The sequence below is a fragment of the Neofelis nebulosa genome, chromosome 12 (assembly GCF_028018385.1).
Source record: "Neofelis nebulosa isolate mNeoNeb1 chromosome 12, mNeoNeb1.pri, whole genome shotgun sequence".
NCBI lineage: Eukaryota > Metazoa > Chordata > Mammalia > Carnivora > Felidae > Neofelis > Neofelis nebulosa.
In genome coordinates this window covers 54,647,080-54,662,781 of record NC_080793.1, presented here as the reverse complement: position 1 = coordinate 54,662,781, position 15,702 = coordinate 54,647,080, and positions in this window count along the sequence as shown.

Here is a 15,702-nt window from a genome sequence, read left to right as displayed (position 1 = left end):
GGCAGTAATTAGGAGACAAGTGATAGGGGTGAGCCCTGGGGTTTATGTTTTCAGCATCTTCTAGATGCTATCGGCTATGATCACAAAAATATTGCATATAACCGATTACAAGGGTCCCCAGTTCCTTCCTCAGGGCTATGACTTCAACTTCTTGAATATCCATATTAATAAGGATCTCTGGTTTTAATCCTATGAGATTGACCACATCATTTCCTCTTGGCAGCTCAACTGAACACAATGGATGGGATTCAGAACTCTGGCTCCCTCATCACAGCAAATCTCACGTCCTCACTGACCCTCTCACTGAGGTACCTGGCTGCTTTGTTCCCACATTGACGACAAGTGAGAACTGCTTCCCGTCCTGAGTAGAAAGGCTGCTCAGATACGATGAGGCACTAAAGAGCAGTGAATGTCTGGCCAAACTATAAGTGACAAGAAACCAAGCTTATTATTAAATCAGTCTCTGCAGGATTGCTTCAGAATATCATGTCTATTTTTTTTAATCTTTATTTATTTTTGAGGGGGGGGGTGGTGAGAGAGAGAGAGAGAGAGAGAGAGAGACAGACAGACAGACAGAATCCAAGGCAGGCTCCAGGCTCTGAGCTGCCAGCACCAAGCCCGACGCGGGGCTCGAAACCACGGATCGCGAGATCATGACCTGAGCCGAAGTCAGAAGCTTAACCCACTGAGTCACCCAGGCACCCCAGAATGTCATGTCTTAAATGAGAAAATGGCTACTATGTCTTGAAATATTACAGCCAATATTCATTTCACACTTACCCCTTGTCAAGCACTGTGCTAGATTTGGGAGAAATCAACTCCTCAATCTTGACCACAGCCAGGTGAAGTAGGACTCATAATCATCCCCATTTCACAGATGAAAACTAGAGACTCAGAGAAGTTAAGGAACTTTTCTGAGGTTACGCAGCTAGTTAGCAACACAAATAATACCCAAACTCAGGTCAACCTGACCTAAAAGCTATCCTTAGTGTAGCTCTCGTCAAAGTCTCTCACACCAGTAGGCCACCTCTCACTAAAGTCAGCTAAAGAGATCATATTCCTTTTTTCTTTTATTCTTCAGGCATCAACTCAGAAGTCCTCTCCTCCAGAATCCCCCTTGATTCCCAATTTGCCTTATGCTCCCTGATGAGCCTATACAGTACTCAGTACACAGCACTTCTTATAACATCTGATCTCTCCCTCCAGACCAGGAGCTTAAGGAGGGCAAAGGCCAGGTTTGTGATGTTCATGGTGAGCAAGAGAGTGCCTAGACCCTCACAGGCACCGTGGACATAGTTGCGGGATTTACGGATTCATGAATAAAGATGACACTCCAGGTGCTTAGTCAGTTAAGTGTCCAACTCTCGATTTTGGCTCAGGTCATAATCTTGCCATTTCATGAGTTTGAGCCCCACATTGGGCTCCGTGCTGACAGTGTGGAGCCTGCTTGGGATTATCTCTGTCTCTCCACTCCACTCTCTGACCCTACACCCTGCTCATGCTGTCTCTGTCTCCTCAAAATAAATAAATAAACTTTAAAAAAATGACACTCGGGGCGCCTGGGTGGCTCAGTCGGTTGAGCGTCCTACTTCGGCTCAGGTCATGATCTTGCGGGTCTGTGAGTTCGAGCCCCACGTCGGGCTCTGTGCTGACAGCTCAGAGCCTGGAGCCTGCTTCATATTCTGTCTGTCTGTCTCTCTCTCTGACCCTCCCCTGTTCATGCTCTGTCTCTCTCTGTCTCAAGAATAAATAAATATTTTAAAAAATAAAAAAAATTAAAAAATAAAAAAATGACAGTCTACAATAGTTCTTTTTGAAATGTGAGAGCACAGGATCTCACTGCTTCTCTCCAGAATTTCCTTTGCCCCAGGAATCAGAAAAGCAGGTGAACATTGGTGGCATGCTTTCTGAAAATGCTGTAAATCCCCTAATAACGTTGATCCTTTGATTTTTAAAGGAGCTCACACTTCTTTGTGGTATGGGAAAGCCAGCTATGTCTTAAGCATACCAGCTGGCAACTATTTTTTAGCTTTCTTATCGGGGCAACAGAGGGAAACAAAGCTTGGCATCCTAACATACGGTCCCAGAGGTAAATCTTTGGGATATTAAGTGTCCATGTTATCGTCGGCAACAAAGATCGCGCTGAAGGACAGTACTAGGGAAAAGCATGGTCTTGCCTCTTTGCAGCTTAAGCAGGAACCAATACAGGATATGGGGGACCCAGTGCCAAATGAAAATGAGGATCCCCCTGTTCAGGAATTATTAAGAGTTTCCTGAGATGGGCGCCTGGGTGGCTCAGTCGGTTGAGTGTCGGACTTCAGCTCAGGTCATGGTCTCACGGTCTGTGGGTTCGAGACCCGCGTCGGGTCTGAGACCGGGTCTGAGACGAGACCGTGTCTGAACGGTGCTGACAGCTCAGCGCCTGGAGCCTGCTTCCGATCCTGTGTCTCCCTCTCTCTCTGTCCCTCCCCCACTCTCACTTTGTCTCACTCTGTCTCTCAGAAATAAATAAATGTACAAAAAAAATTTTTAAATAAAAATTAAAAAAAAATAATAATAATTTCCAGAGAGTGACAGCAGGGCATTCAAGCAAGTGCAGGCTCTTCTAAGCACAGGTCCCTGCACAGAGGCTCAGGTCGTACACCCACAACATCAGTCTTAGGAGTGACGCCCACAGAACTGTTATGGAGTTCTTCCCTTATTATTTAATCTATCTCACTTCATTCTCATGGCAGCTGCATGAGGTAGATACTTACACAGACAAGACATGAGCACTGAACAAAGGAAGGTTTTGCTCTGACCGGGTGGGGGCAAGAGACTGATGGAGTAACTGGTAGAGGCACAGAGACAAAAGACAGAGGCAAGAAGCATTGTGACCAATCCCAAATGAAAACTCAGTGGGACCTTTCTCTCTTTTTTGACGTTTGACAGGGAAACAAAGGATTGAGGTAGAGGAAGTGGCTTCCGAGAGTCTGACCCAGGAAATAATTGTCAGCTCGGCACAGAGGATGATGAGCATTAGTAATCCACTCGCTCTGCTTCTCAAGAAGGAAGACCACTGCAGGTCCCAATACTGTGCCCCCTTGTTAGACCGGCCTCCCTTATCAGCCCCCACCATTGAGTAGAGTCAACCCCAGCGGTGCTTTGTAGCCACCACAGCAGTGGAAGTGTGTGCTCGAGGACTGGAGGAGTAGGAAATGAAGGAAACGAGAGCCATTTCTCTCTGATCAGCAGTGACGCTTGTGACAGCTGCATGGCTGCCCTCTCCTCCACCCAGAGGGTAAACAGTGGGTCTGAGCAGGGCCCGGGAGAACATTCATCCTTTCCGAGGCACTGCACTTTTAATTAAAAGCTCTAGATTTGGCAGGAAAAGCCTTTAAGTACCATAAAAAACACGAAATATTTCAGAACAAGTCTCATTCAGGATGAGATTTACACAGACTCCTAAGGGTTAAGTAAAGAACAGTCATTAATAAAACACACAGTACTTATTACCCAAGGTCTCTGAATGTGGGCACTGGCCTGAACAGGAATCCCACATAAATAAGCCTGGGCAAGATAAACCATCAACTGATGTGTGGCTCATTCCTCCTACGAAATCCTTCCAGTAAAAGAATACTGGGCTACTTTTTTAACGACAAAGGGTTATTGTTAAACTTTTAGGTGAGAAGCCAGAGGGATGAGAGCCCCACAAAGACCGAAATCCTGGCTATGCTGCTTCTTTGCTTTATGACTTTGGGCAAGTTCCTTCACCTCTCCCAGCCTCTGTTTTCTTAACTGTAAACATAAGGCAATAATGAAAATAGTATAACTATACCACCCAAGGGTATCATGGGGGATTCAGTAAGATAATTATGCCAAACACTTAGCATGGTAGCTGGTACATAATAAGCACTGAATAGTAGTCATCTATTACTATCATTACTCTGACACTGAGGGTTCAACTTGGCAATACTTTTCTCACTGTTACCATGATCTTGTTGTCTAGAGCCCAGAGAGTGCCTGTAAAGTAGCAGACACTTAATAGATATTTGCTGAATAAACGATTCGCTGAGAATCAGTGTCTGCTTACAACACTAGATTTCAAGTTTCACTGAGATGGGGTCCAAGAATTAACCATCCCTACGTTTTTTTCAAAATATATTCACTGGGCTTCTGTTGTATTCCAGGTACGATGCCCTTGTAGAGTCTGTTTCAGACAAAGCGAGTGCCCAACAAAATTTTTATTTAAAAGAAGATTTCTTGATCCTGGCCCCAAAACTCACTTGCAACACAAAGGCTAGTCCAGTGGACCGTTAAAAAGCCCCACTGGGCTCTCTTACATGGAGCCCACCGTTCTCTGGAATGCTTCATTCTAGAGAAACCAAGTCTGTAAAGAAGCCTAGGAAATAATTAACCTTCTCAAGGAACACAGACCCTGGATTAGGCACTAATGTGTCAAAAGTTAATGGATGCTCCTTGACGGCAAGGATATTTTGTTTTGGTTTTCAGCTTTATGCTTTTTCTTTTTAATAAGTAAATGAATGCTTTTTTTTTTTTAAATAAATAAACGAACACACGCACACACACACAGAGGCCATAAATGATCAGGAGCCCCTTTAGTTTATCACCATAATCCCAAGCCCTCTTTGAGTTCTATAAGTCTAAGAAAAGGGCTCTTATTCTACAGAACAAAGTCAATTGTAGTAGTCACTGTTCTCAGCAACATGCAGGGAGGAAACTATGTGTGTCTCCATAACCCCAAGAACTACCCATTAAACAAAGTCCCATGCGACCACTCAACCCCAGTTCTTGCCATCCCCACAACTTGGCCTCCAGTGACCTTCCGTGAGATGCCATTACACAGAGCACCAGAACCAGAAACTTGGCTCAGAGGAAGCGCCCAGTCACCCAAATGCTTTCTGGAACAGAGGACATATAAAGAAATTAATTTTGCAATGAGTACACTTCCTGAGAAAAACAGCTTGCCTTTGTATCCAGTGCACAGTAAATACCTGATACATATTTATTGACTGAAGGCACGACCGGTCAAAATAGAGATTTTACCGGTCAAAATAGAGATTTTTCTGGTTTTCTGGGCAGTCATCCAATCCTTAGTGGCTGTTGAGTTCTATCAATGCCCGCAATCTCTTTCTTCCTTTCTTCTTCTGTTCTTTAAGAAAAAAACCAAAACTACAGAATTTTGTAGTAATCACTTATACATTCTGGCAATTTGAATAAGAAGGCTTAGTATTAGAATGTCAAAATATATGCCTGACTTAACCAGGCTTAACTCTGGCCTGGACTTAACTGAGCTTCTAAGCAGTTGCTGTCTGAGGCATTGGCAGGCTTTGGCTTGTCAGACTCTTGGAGTTCTTCAGTGAAAAATCTCACAGATAAGGTAATTCTCTCCATTTAACTGCAAATGGGGGCAAGGCCATGTAACGGTCTTTCCAGATGCTCTGAATAAAAGATTTTTTAAAATAGGGGCGTCAAACCTTTGGTTGGGTTGGATGAACTTCAAACTCTTAATTTGGGCTCAGGTCAGTATCCCAGGATCATGGAATTGAGCCCCACATTGGGCTCTGCACTGAGCGTGGAGGCTGCTTAAGATTCTCTATCTCTCTCTCTCCCTCTGCCCCTCTCCACCACCCCCCTCTTAGAAAAAAGATTTTTTTAAACACACTAGCTATTTTTTACATTGGATTTGCAAAGCTTATTATTTTTAAGAGTTCCGGAAAGCAACATGTCACAGGAAAAACAAGATAGACTATAAAACATGGTTGTGTCACATTCTCTGGTCTGCTTTAAGGTGTTGGTAAAAAATCATCAAAATGAATCCAGGGGTGCAACATTGCCTTCTTTATGTTGCCTTCATTTTGTTCATTCTCTAGGCCAAGTGGGTGCAAACTGGAAAGCCAAACAGTAAATAGATATTTTTCTCCTCAGTTTCAACCAGCAGCTTGTGCCTCCCTTTGGAAAGGAAAAACAAAATGATATTTTAACACATCTGAATAAAGAGACCAGGTTTTCTGCATGCAGGGCACACACAGCGAGAACCCGGCAAAGAAGAGGGTTCTAGGGGCTATACCTTTCATGTCTGGTGCAATTATTTTAACTGCTTCCAGGATTGCCCTAACTAATGGTTTCATGGCCTCTGAACAGCTAAGAATGTTTGGGAGACAGATACACACACAAAAAAAAGAAGACAGGAAAGTTTCACAAAAGGCCACGGAGTGTGACGGAAGCAAAACAGATTTCAGAATCAAAACGCTGTGTTCAAATCCGTAACCCAACACTTCCTGGCTATATGGCCTTGGACACATGTCACATGCTCTTTGAATGTCCAGTTCCGATGTAAAAAACAAAATGTAGATAACAGTACCTAGAAGGTAGGACAGAATTTTTCAAAATGCAAGTTGTTATACATTAGCAGGTCATAACATCATTTTGAGATACACTCGACATTTTAACAAAATGAAAGAGTACAGAATAGAAAATATCAAGGGTCCATTACAAGATTCATAAGATAAGCATTGTTTCATGAATTTTTCTTCCATTTTATATATGCATATAATTATGTTATCTATGTATGTTACATACAAGTATATACAAAGACATAATTAAAATGTATTTCTTGTTAAAGGTCACACACAAGGCTTAAAAAATTATTGTATGGATTTCATATAGATTAGAAGGTATGTACATGAAAATACGTAGCATGTAGTAGATGTTCTGTTATTGGTGGTTTCCTTTCCAAGGAGAAATGACTATATCTGGACAAGTTTGTTACGAAATCACCACTTGTTATGGACTGAATGTTTGTGTTTTCCGCCCCCTGCCAAATTCACATGTTGAAATCCTAACCCCCAATGTGATGGTACCAGGAGGTGGAACCTTTGGGAAGTAACGTGGCCACGATGGCAGAACCTTCATGAATAAGATTAGTGCGTATAAAAGGTGCCCCAGAGAGTTCTTCTGCTCTCTTTCCACCATGTAAAGATAGAAGTAGAAAATGAAAGTCTGCAACTGGGAAAAGGGGTCTCACAGTGACCCAACAATGTTGGCACACTGGTTGCAGATTTCTAGCTTCCAAAACTGTGAGAGATAAATTTCTGCCATTTATAAGCCACCCAGCCTATGGTATCTTGTTATAGCAGCCTGAACTAAGACACCATGTTTATGTATATGCCAGTGCTTCTCATTGCCTTCCTTTTTAAAAAAAAAATTAATGTTTATTCATTTTTTGAGAGAGAAAGAGACCGAGCACATGCGGGGAAGGGGCAGAGACAGACAGAGAGACAGACAGACAGACAGAATCTGAAGCAGGCTCCTGGCTCTGGCCGTCAGCACAGAGCCTGATGTGGGGCTCAAACCCACGAATTGCAAGATCATGACCTGAACCAAAGTCCGAAGCTTAACCGACTGGGCCACCCAGATGCCCCGCATTTTCTTCCTTTTTAATACAAGCTGTAACTTTTGGCATTTTGCTAAAACTAGCTTCTATGAGATATGAAGTGTCCCACCAAATGTTTGGACAGACCACTTTAAGATTATTTAGGAGGGGAGTTCATAAAACAAACTTCCTTACTTTGCGAAAATAGTCACCTGCCATTTGCTGTGGGTGATTAGTAAGAGAAAAATCAGCTCTTGTGAGTTTGTCTTTACTAATTTTCTGGATGTAAAAGCAACATCTACAGGAGAAAGGGAGCTCACTGAACGCCTTATACATACTAGGCTCTGTAACTACCCCCCCCCCTTTATTTTACAACTCTGCGAGGTACGTATTATTTTTGCCTTTGTGCTCATGAAGAAACTGAAGCTCGGAGGAGGTGAGTTATTTGCCCCAAATCATGCAGCTAGTATGGAACAGAGCCTGGATTGAGATCCAGGTCTGACCACAAAGACTACGCCTTTTTCCTCTGACAAGAAATAGCCATGACCCCACATTTTTCAAAGCAATTCATCATTCCCTTTTCCTCCCAGAGAAAGATGGCTTTTACCCACTGGTAAGACAAGGGCTTTTTCCACCAGTAGTGGTGTTCTCAATCAGAAAAAAACAACCCACCGCTAAGTGTATGAAGAGCTGCCAGAACTTCATTTGTTCCCACGCACACGAAGACTGCTTTTCCAGCCTCCTCGCCCTTCCTACGGATGACCAGGTAAGTCCCACACTCATTCCCCAACCACAGTATTACTATGAGATTTAAAGAATGCAGAAACCAAAGGCCTCACATGTGTGACCACGTGTATGTGGGCGGGCACACACACACACACACACACACACACACACACACACACACCATGCCTCCCCCAGGAGTTCTTCTCAAAGTGCAAGCCCCCAGGAGCATAAAGAAGGTCATCCATCGTTATCTTACATTTGGCAAGGGCTGGAGTGGACTGTCTTTTCTTGACAAAAGCCAGACCAGGCGATGCACAGCATGGAAATGCCTGTGAAAACCAATATCAGGAAAACAAAATGTTCTTATCAATGACATGTTAGGAGATGAATAAAATCTCCTGACTTAGCTCCAAATACCAGGATGGAGCACAGTCATAAGTCAATAAATGAAGAAGGTTGGTCCCACATTGTGTCTGAATCTCAAGGTGAAAAGAATAAGTTTACCAGTCAATCAGGCCCATTCAGTATCTTCATGGGAAGTGGGTGATGTTTATCTCCCTACAGTTTTGCTTGTACCTTTCTTGGTCAGAGATACTTTTTGACTTCAACGTTTCTTTTCCCCTCCTTGCATCAAAACCAACCCTCAAAAAAAAGAATTTTTTGTTCATTTGCTCCTGCTAAGGTGAAAATTAATGATGTGACTTGATATGCTACCTATTCTAGGGGCTTCTGCCTAATAAGCAAGGACAAATGTAGCAAATACTTTTAATTGTCTAATTTTGTTCCTTAATGGAGAAGCTAGTTTTTCTTCCTGATCCCTTTTTATCATAAAAGGTAAATAAACCATGAGGCTGGGAAGGAGGAGAAAATGACAGAGACAAAGTCCCAACCAGTCGGGGGGGGGGGGGGCGGGGAGGAGCATAGAAATATCTGTCCTTCCTAGATGTAGGGCTAGAACAGAAGGGAAAACTCAGGTAAAGCGAGAAGGTTAAGCTCCAGATACCTTTTCCTCTTCCACTAGCTACCTCGAAGATGAGGTGACTTTGGAAACATCCAAAACATTGAACCTGGTGACCCATCTTAGTCTAGCATTGTATTGGTGAAGTCGTGGTCCAGAGATGAGCCTTAACCTTCAGCTATACATAATCTTGACCGCAGTGTAGGAAAAAAGGGGCATGGGGTAGGGTGTCAGTGAGAGGTTATAAATAGACCCAGGCATAAAGAGACTGTTGAATTATACCTGGATGAATTTACCACTGCTTTGGCGGTATAAGCAGGAAATAGATTGATTTCTTTCAGTAGATGCCTCCAATTCTGTTGAGCCCCCTTGACACTGAGTGGTACATCCCTTAGTGACATCCAGGACAGATTCCATACCTTCCCAGTCACTTTCAGGGATTAGAACAAACCCTTTTCAGTATTAAAGGCTTAATTCTATTCCCTATTCTCCTGCTACTGATCTCAAACTTACACCAGTTTCGACTGAATTTAAAAAATGTTATACGTGGTTCCCACTTGTGACAAATGCAAGGACCAAGAGACGGCTAAGTCATGAATATTACCCTCATGATAACTCAGGATAACTCAAAAGCAGCAGACAAGGAAAGAGTACAAAATTCAGCTGCGGAAGCTAGGTTCGAGACGCTAAGCTTGGGCAGGGGAGACAGAATGGTTAGCTCCTTAGAAGGGGGACAGGAATGAAGGGGGCCAGGAAGTAGCGACATCTGAACTCAATGCACAGACGGTCAACGGGGCATTCCCAGAGAGAAAGACATTCCAGGCAGAGTTGGTCAGGAGAACAAAACCACTCAAACATTAGGTGTAAATAACTCTCAGAACAGCTTAGGAGAGTAGGAACAGTGATGCTAAAGCCATGTGGAGAGGATGCAGAAATAATCCTCACATGATTGGTTCTTTCATCGACTCCCTCAAAAGCCTCCAGAGGTGAATCCCAAAGGAGGTACTTCTACGGGGAACTAAGTGAAGGAAATTTAAGTGCATTGTTTTCAAGCATTATTTTCAAGTAACCTCACTGGATTTGAGGGAAGACATGGGGGTTCTAGAAACTTCGGTCTCTCTTTTTTTTCCACACTAGTCACTCATTTTAATTCTGCTTCCAGGAGGGGCCAGAGCCACCATCGAAGTAAAATAAATAAATAAATGCGCTCTCTGGTGAATGTCAGAAAGACATTTGTTTCAAAATATACTGAGCAGTAGGCCTGTGTAGCCCCATCACCTAAGCCAAGAGTGGAGACAATGACTTCTGTTCTCTTCCGAATCCATTGTATGTATCTGGAGGCTGAGATGCTCAGGGTGATAGGTGAAGAATGTTTGCTTAATGTGTCTCATGGTTAAGTGCTTAAAAAGCTTCAAAATTCTTTCCCATCTGACCTGTTGTTCATAGCCAAGACTATTTATGAGATAGAATTGAATTTCCAGAGGACGTAGTTCCTTGTTACAATCCTTAGTAATTAATATTTTATGGACAATTCTCACATTCTGCTAGATAGAACTGAGGACGTTGTTAGCCCTTAAGACTAATAATGTCTGAATTTCATTTTATGTAACAATAAAAATTGTAAGAATGTCATTTTTCTGGTTTAGAATCTTCATTTATTGCATTTGCTTTAATATGGGTACTGCTGTTTGAGCTGTTATTGTCTACATTTTCCCTTTCAGATGTGATCTGGGGAAATATTTTTCATCCCCTTTCACTCAGAACAGTGTCTGTCCTATAGTAGAAGCTCAACAAACACCTGTAATTCAGCAAAAGAACAACCATGGGAGAAAGGTAAGAGGTTGGGTTACGGAGTCTGAAACCTGATCCAAATCCTAGTTTCACCATTAACCAGTTGTATAAACTTGGGTGGTCAAGTCACTTAATATCTGGGAATCTCAATTCCTTCATCTTTACTCATGGGATAAAATACTCACCTCACCACACAACTTACGACTGTCATGTGAAAGGATGTACATGAAGAAGCCTGGCACAAATATAAGGAATCAATAAATCCTAGTGGAACCGAAACTTTAAGCCAGTGCTAAAATTATTATCACCTAAATATAGCTCCAAGATGTCGTCGCCTAACAATTCAACATGGCTAACCCTTTAGTTAATGCTGAGTGGTCACAAAGACTTCAAACTTCAGTGTGCTTACAAATTTTGCCAAAGTGCAGATCCCTCAGCTGTACCCATGAAGATATGGATTCATAAAGGCTCTGTATTTCTAATAAGCACCTTGGGTCATGCCTGTGCAGGTGGTCTATGGCCCAAACTTGGACAAAAATGAAACTAAGGGCAGTGGCATAATTTAATTGGAAAAAAAAAAAAAATTAGATTAAGAGGGTGATAGCCCATAGCTAACTTGCATCCCAAACTATGGAGGGCCGGAGAGTGGGAGGGAGATGGAAAGCAAACAGGAAAGTTTTCACCAGCTTCTCGCCGCCTCCCCCACCAACTCACAAGAGTTATAGGATTCCAGATGAATGGCAGGATTGTTCAAAGAAGGAGGATATCTGTACTGCTGGGGGCGGGGGGGGGGGGGGGGGGGGTTGGGTAGGAGTGTGTGACTGACCCAGAAATATTTCTAAGTGTTTGGATGTTAGAAAAGGCCAAAATGCCTTTTTCTCTCCCTCTCCCTATGCTACCACTACCGCAGACAAGCCTTAAAGCCATGTTTATTTCAGAACAAATCTAATCCATACATTTGTCTTGTTTAGACTTGTGTCAAAAATGTTTTTAGCGTTAATATAGAAGCAAGAAAAACCTTTTTTACTGTAAAAACAGCAAAGAGAAACAAATCTACCTTTGGTAAATATATTTTAACAATAGATATTCAGAATTGAAGACAGGGGGCTAAACAGAAAAACAATGTTGCAATTCAAAAGCAGTCAAGACAGATCTTTCTATAGCTGCAGAATGTTTAATTCCATCCAAAGCAAACATTCTCAACTGCTTTGAACTCTTAATTTACTGCTCTTGTGCACACATCCTTTCACTATGGCATGTAAAAAGGACACATTGTAATTAAGAGTAAATTAGTTTTGATACTTCATCATGATACTTAGATTACTTCAAGCTACTTTTTAAGAGATAAATTTTTTCATGCAAGAGACTTGCCTTTAATCACAAAGCAGCCACAATGCTATTTATGTTTATTTCCTGAGGGTGAGCCAAGCACATTAGGGAAGTAGGACAGCTGTACTGTCTTGTAGTTCTGAATTTAGTGAATGCTTGTATATGGTTCTTTTCACAATCAAAGCTGACATCATAAGAGCTTTATACACCAAAGACAACCAAAGTATTTTGTCATCAGGGACACTGCCCAAAGTGGTACACTACCCTCCATGAGGGGAGAAGCTGAAGTGAGAGCAGAGGTAATCTGCCAAATCCTAGAACAGAAAAAAACTTGCATCCTGATGTATTTTCCAGGCTGCCTTGAGGAGACAGGACAATGTAGTGGGGACAGCACAGGTTTGCATGCCTAATATGCTGAAATACTGACTCTCTGCTCTTGTCCATCAATGTCTTTGAGTGAGCCTTGAGTGTCCTTCAAGGCTCATCTATAATATGTGGGTGATAACACCTTGTAGGATCCTTCTAAGTGGTGAAACAGATAATATATAAGGGCACCTGGGTAGTTCAGTCAGTTGAGCACCCAACTCTTGATTTCTGTTCAGGTCATGATCACAGAGTCATGGGAATGAGCCCTGGGTCGGGCTCTGTGCTGAATGTGGAGCCTGCTTGGGAATCATTCTCTCTCTCTCTCTCTCTCTCTCTCTCTCTCTCTCTCGCTCTCTCTCCCCACCCCACCCCCGCCTCTGCCAGTCTCCCCAACTTGTGCCCTCTCTCTGTGTCTAAAATAAAAAAAAGAAAATAATAAAAAAAGAAGTAGGGGTGCCTGGGTGGCTCAGTCGGTTGAGCATCTGACTTCAGCTCAGGTCATAATCTCACAGTTCGTGAGTTCAAGCCCCACATCAGATTCACTGCTGTCAGCACAGAGCTCACTTTGGATCTTCTGTCCTCCTCTCTCTCTGCTTCTCCCCTGCTCAAGCGCACTCTCTCTCTCTCTCTCTCTCAAAAAATAAAATAAACATTTTTTTAAAAAAAGAAGTAAAATAGATAATATATGAAAAGTTCAAAGCAGTGGCATACCAGGGTGGGTACTGAAAGGAGATGTTCACCCAGGTATAGGTAAAAAGTTGATACACTACCATAGAGAATTTAGAAACAATAATAAAAGTGACTAAAAGTCAACTTGTCTTTTGTTAGTATAATCCACAGACGATTCTAAATGAACCCACTTACTCAATACTTCTCCCACCAGGGTAGGGAACTCCCACTGAGCCACTCCCCCACCACGGTATGTACTTGGCTTAGTGACTGGAGCACAGTAGGTCCTTAGGAAATGCTAGTCCTCCCTTAATGGAAATGAACTAAATATATGTGAAAATAGATCTAACATAAGAAAAGAGCCTTTGGGCATGAATCTTTTTCAGCTCCAACTGAGCCCCAGTTAAGGACAGTAAAAAATAACATTTATAAGATTTTGCAAAACTGATTTCTATCATCCAAGTGTTGACTGTCTTTACATGCTGTCTCCCTGTTCACCCTATACTTCACCTCCTCCACGAAGAAGAGATTATCTACCCCATAGACATCAGGAAGCAATATGGATTTTGTGATGTCTTGGGGGAGACGGAGATGGTTTCTATCACACACAAAGTATTTCTCTCCAAAAATCCCCATTACACTTCACCATTTCTCCAAAATTCATCCTGAACCTCCATCCAAAGGTCACCTCTCTATCCTTCCTGACGTAGACTTCCAGTCTCAGACTGCAGTACCTGGCCGTGGATCTTTCCTTTGGGCCTCCCTGTATCATTTAACCAGACCCATTTAGATCCATCCAGGTCCTTCCTGCTGTCTTCCAGTCTGGGAAAGACCAGCAAATATCAGATCCTTCTGCCGCCGTGTGTGAACTGAGTCAATAGTATATAACAACAAAAACAGCAACGAGATCTTCCGTTTTTTTTGTTCACGTACGGAAATTTTTACATTCCGCCTTTGTGCTCATTAACACCCAGAACTAACTGACCCACAGGAAGGGACAGAAAGAAAGGCACTCCAGTAGCTTTATCATAAATCACCCAGTTGAGTTTTAGTTCATACAATTAATTCAAAACACCCATAAAATAGCCCCATGGCCGTTAAGCATCAAATCCTAGAACAGTATCATACTGATACTTAACGGTTCTCTGCCCTTTACACTCATCTTTCCAAAAGACAACCCCAAGAAAAATGAAAAATTTAAGCTGAATATCACATTGCTTTTATTTATTAAGAAGAATAAAAACTTCACAACAGTACACACATTGATGAAACAGAAGCGATGTAATAATAGAGTGGAAAAGAAGGCAATCATGTAGAGGTCATTTTTAGCCCAACTCTCTCATTTCACAAAGTTAGAGTTCATGGTTGCAAACAGTAGAAACTATTTAAGCAGAAAAGTTGTTTTCTGGAAAGCTATTGGATAGCTCACAGAATTAAGATGAAGAGTAAAAAGCAAAACTGAAAAGACGGACAGGAACCAAGGGAGTAACCAGTTGAGAGACGATCAAAATCATTCCGTGGGAACGGTTTTGGACTCTGCCACTGGGGGCACCAACACTGGAGACTCATCGTTAACACCACTGGACTCTTAATCCACCATCACATAAATAATCACTGGCTGTCCTGGCATCTCTCTACCATGCCTTCAAGAGTCAAAGTCCTACGGTCAATTAATCTCTGACAAAGGAGACAAGAATATGTAACAGGAAAAAGATAGTTTCTTCAATAAATGCTGCCGGGAAAACTGGGCAGCTACGTGCAACAAAGAGTGAAACTGTACCCCCCTCTTTCGTCATACACAATAATAAACTCAAAACAGATTAAAGACCTAAAGGTAAGACACAAAACCATAAAACTCCTAGAAGAAAACATAGGATACGGAGAAAAAGAAACCCTAATGGTGTAACCACTATGAAAAACAGTATGAGAGTTCCTCAAGAAATTAAAAATAGAAATATTATATGATCCAGTAATTTAACTACTGGGCATTTACCCGAAGAAGATGAAAACACTAATTTGAAAAGATATATAACCCCTACATTTATTGCAGCATTATTTACAATAGCCAATCTATAGAAGTAACACAAGTATCCATTCAAAAAGGATTGGATGAAGAAAATATGAGATATAGATATAGATGATATAGATATAAATAGATACTGATAGATCGATCGATACATAGATAGATAATGGAATATTACTCAGTCATAAAAAAGAATGAGATCTTGCCATATGCTATAATGTGGATGGACCTAGAGTGTATAATGCTAAGTGAAATAAGCCAAAGAAAGACAAATATCAAATGATTTCAGTTATATGAGGAATCAAAAAAATAAAACAAATAAAAAAACAAAAGCTGAAACAGACCTATAAATACAGAGAACAAGCTAATGATTATCAGAGGGGAGGGAGGTGAGACGGATTGGCAAAACGGGTGAAGGAGAGTGGGAGACACAGTCTTGCAGTTGTGTAATGAGTAAGTCATGAT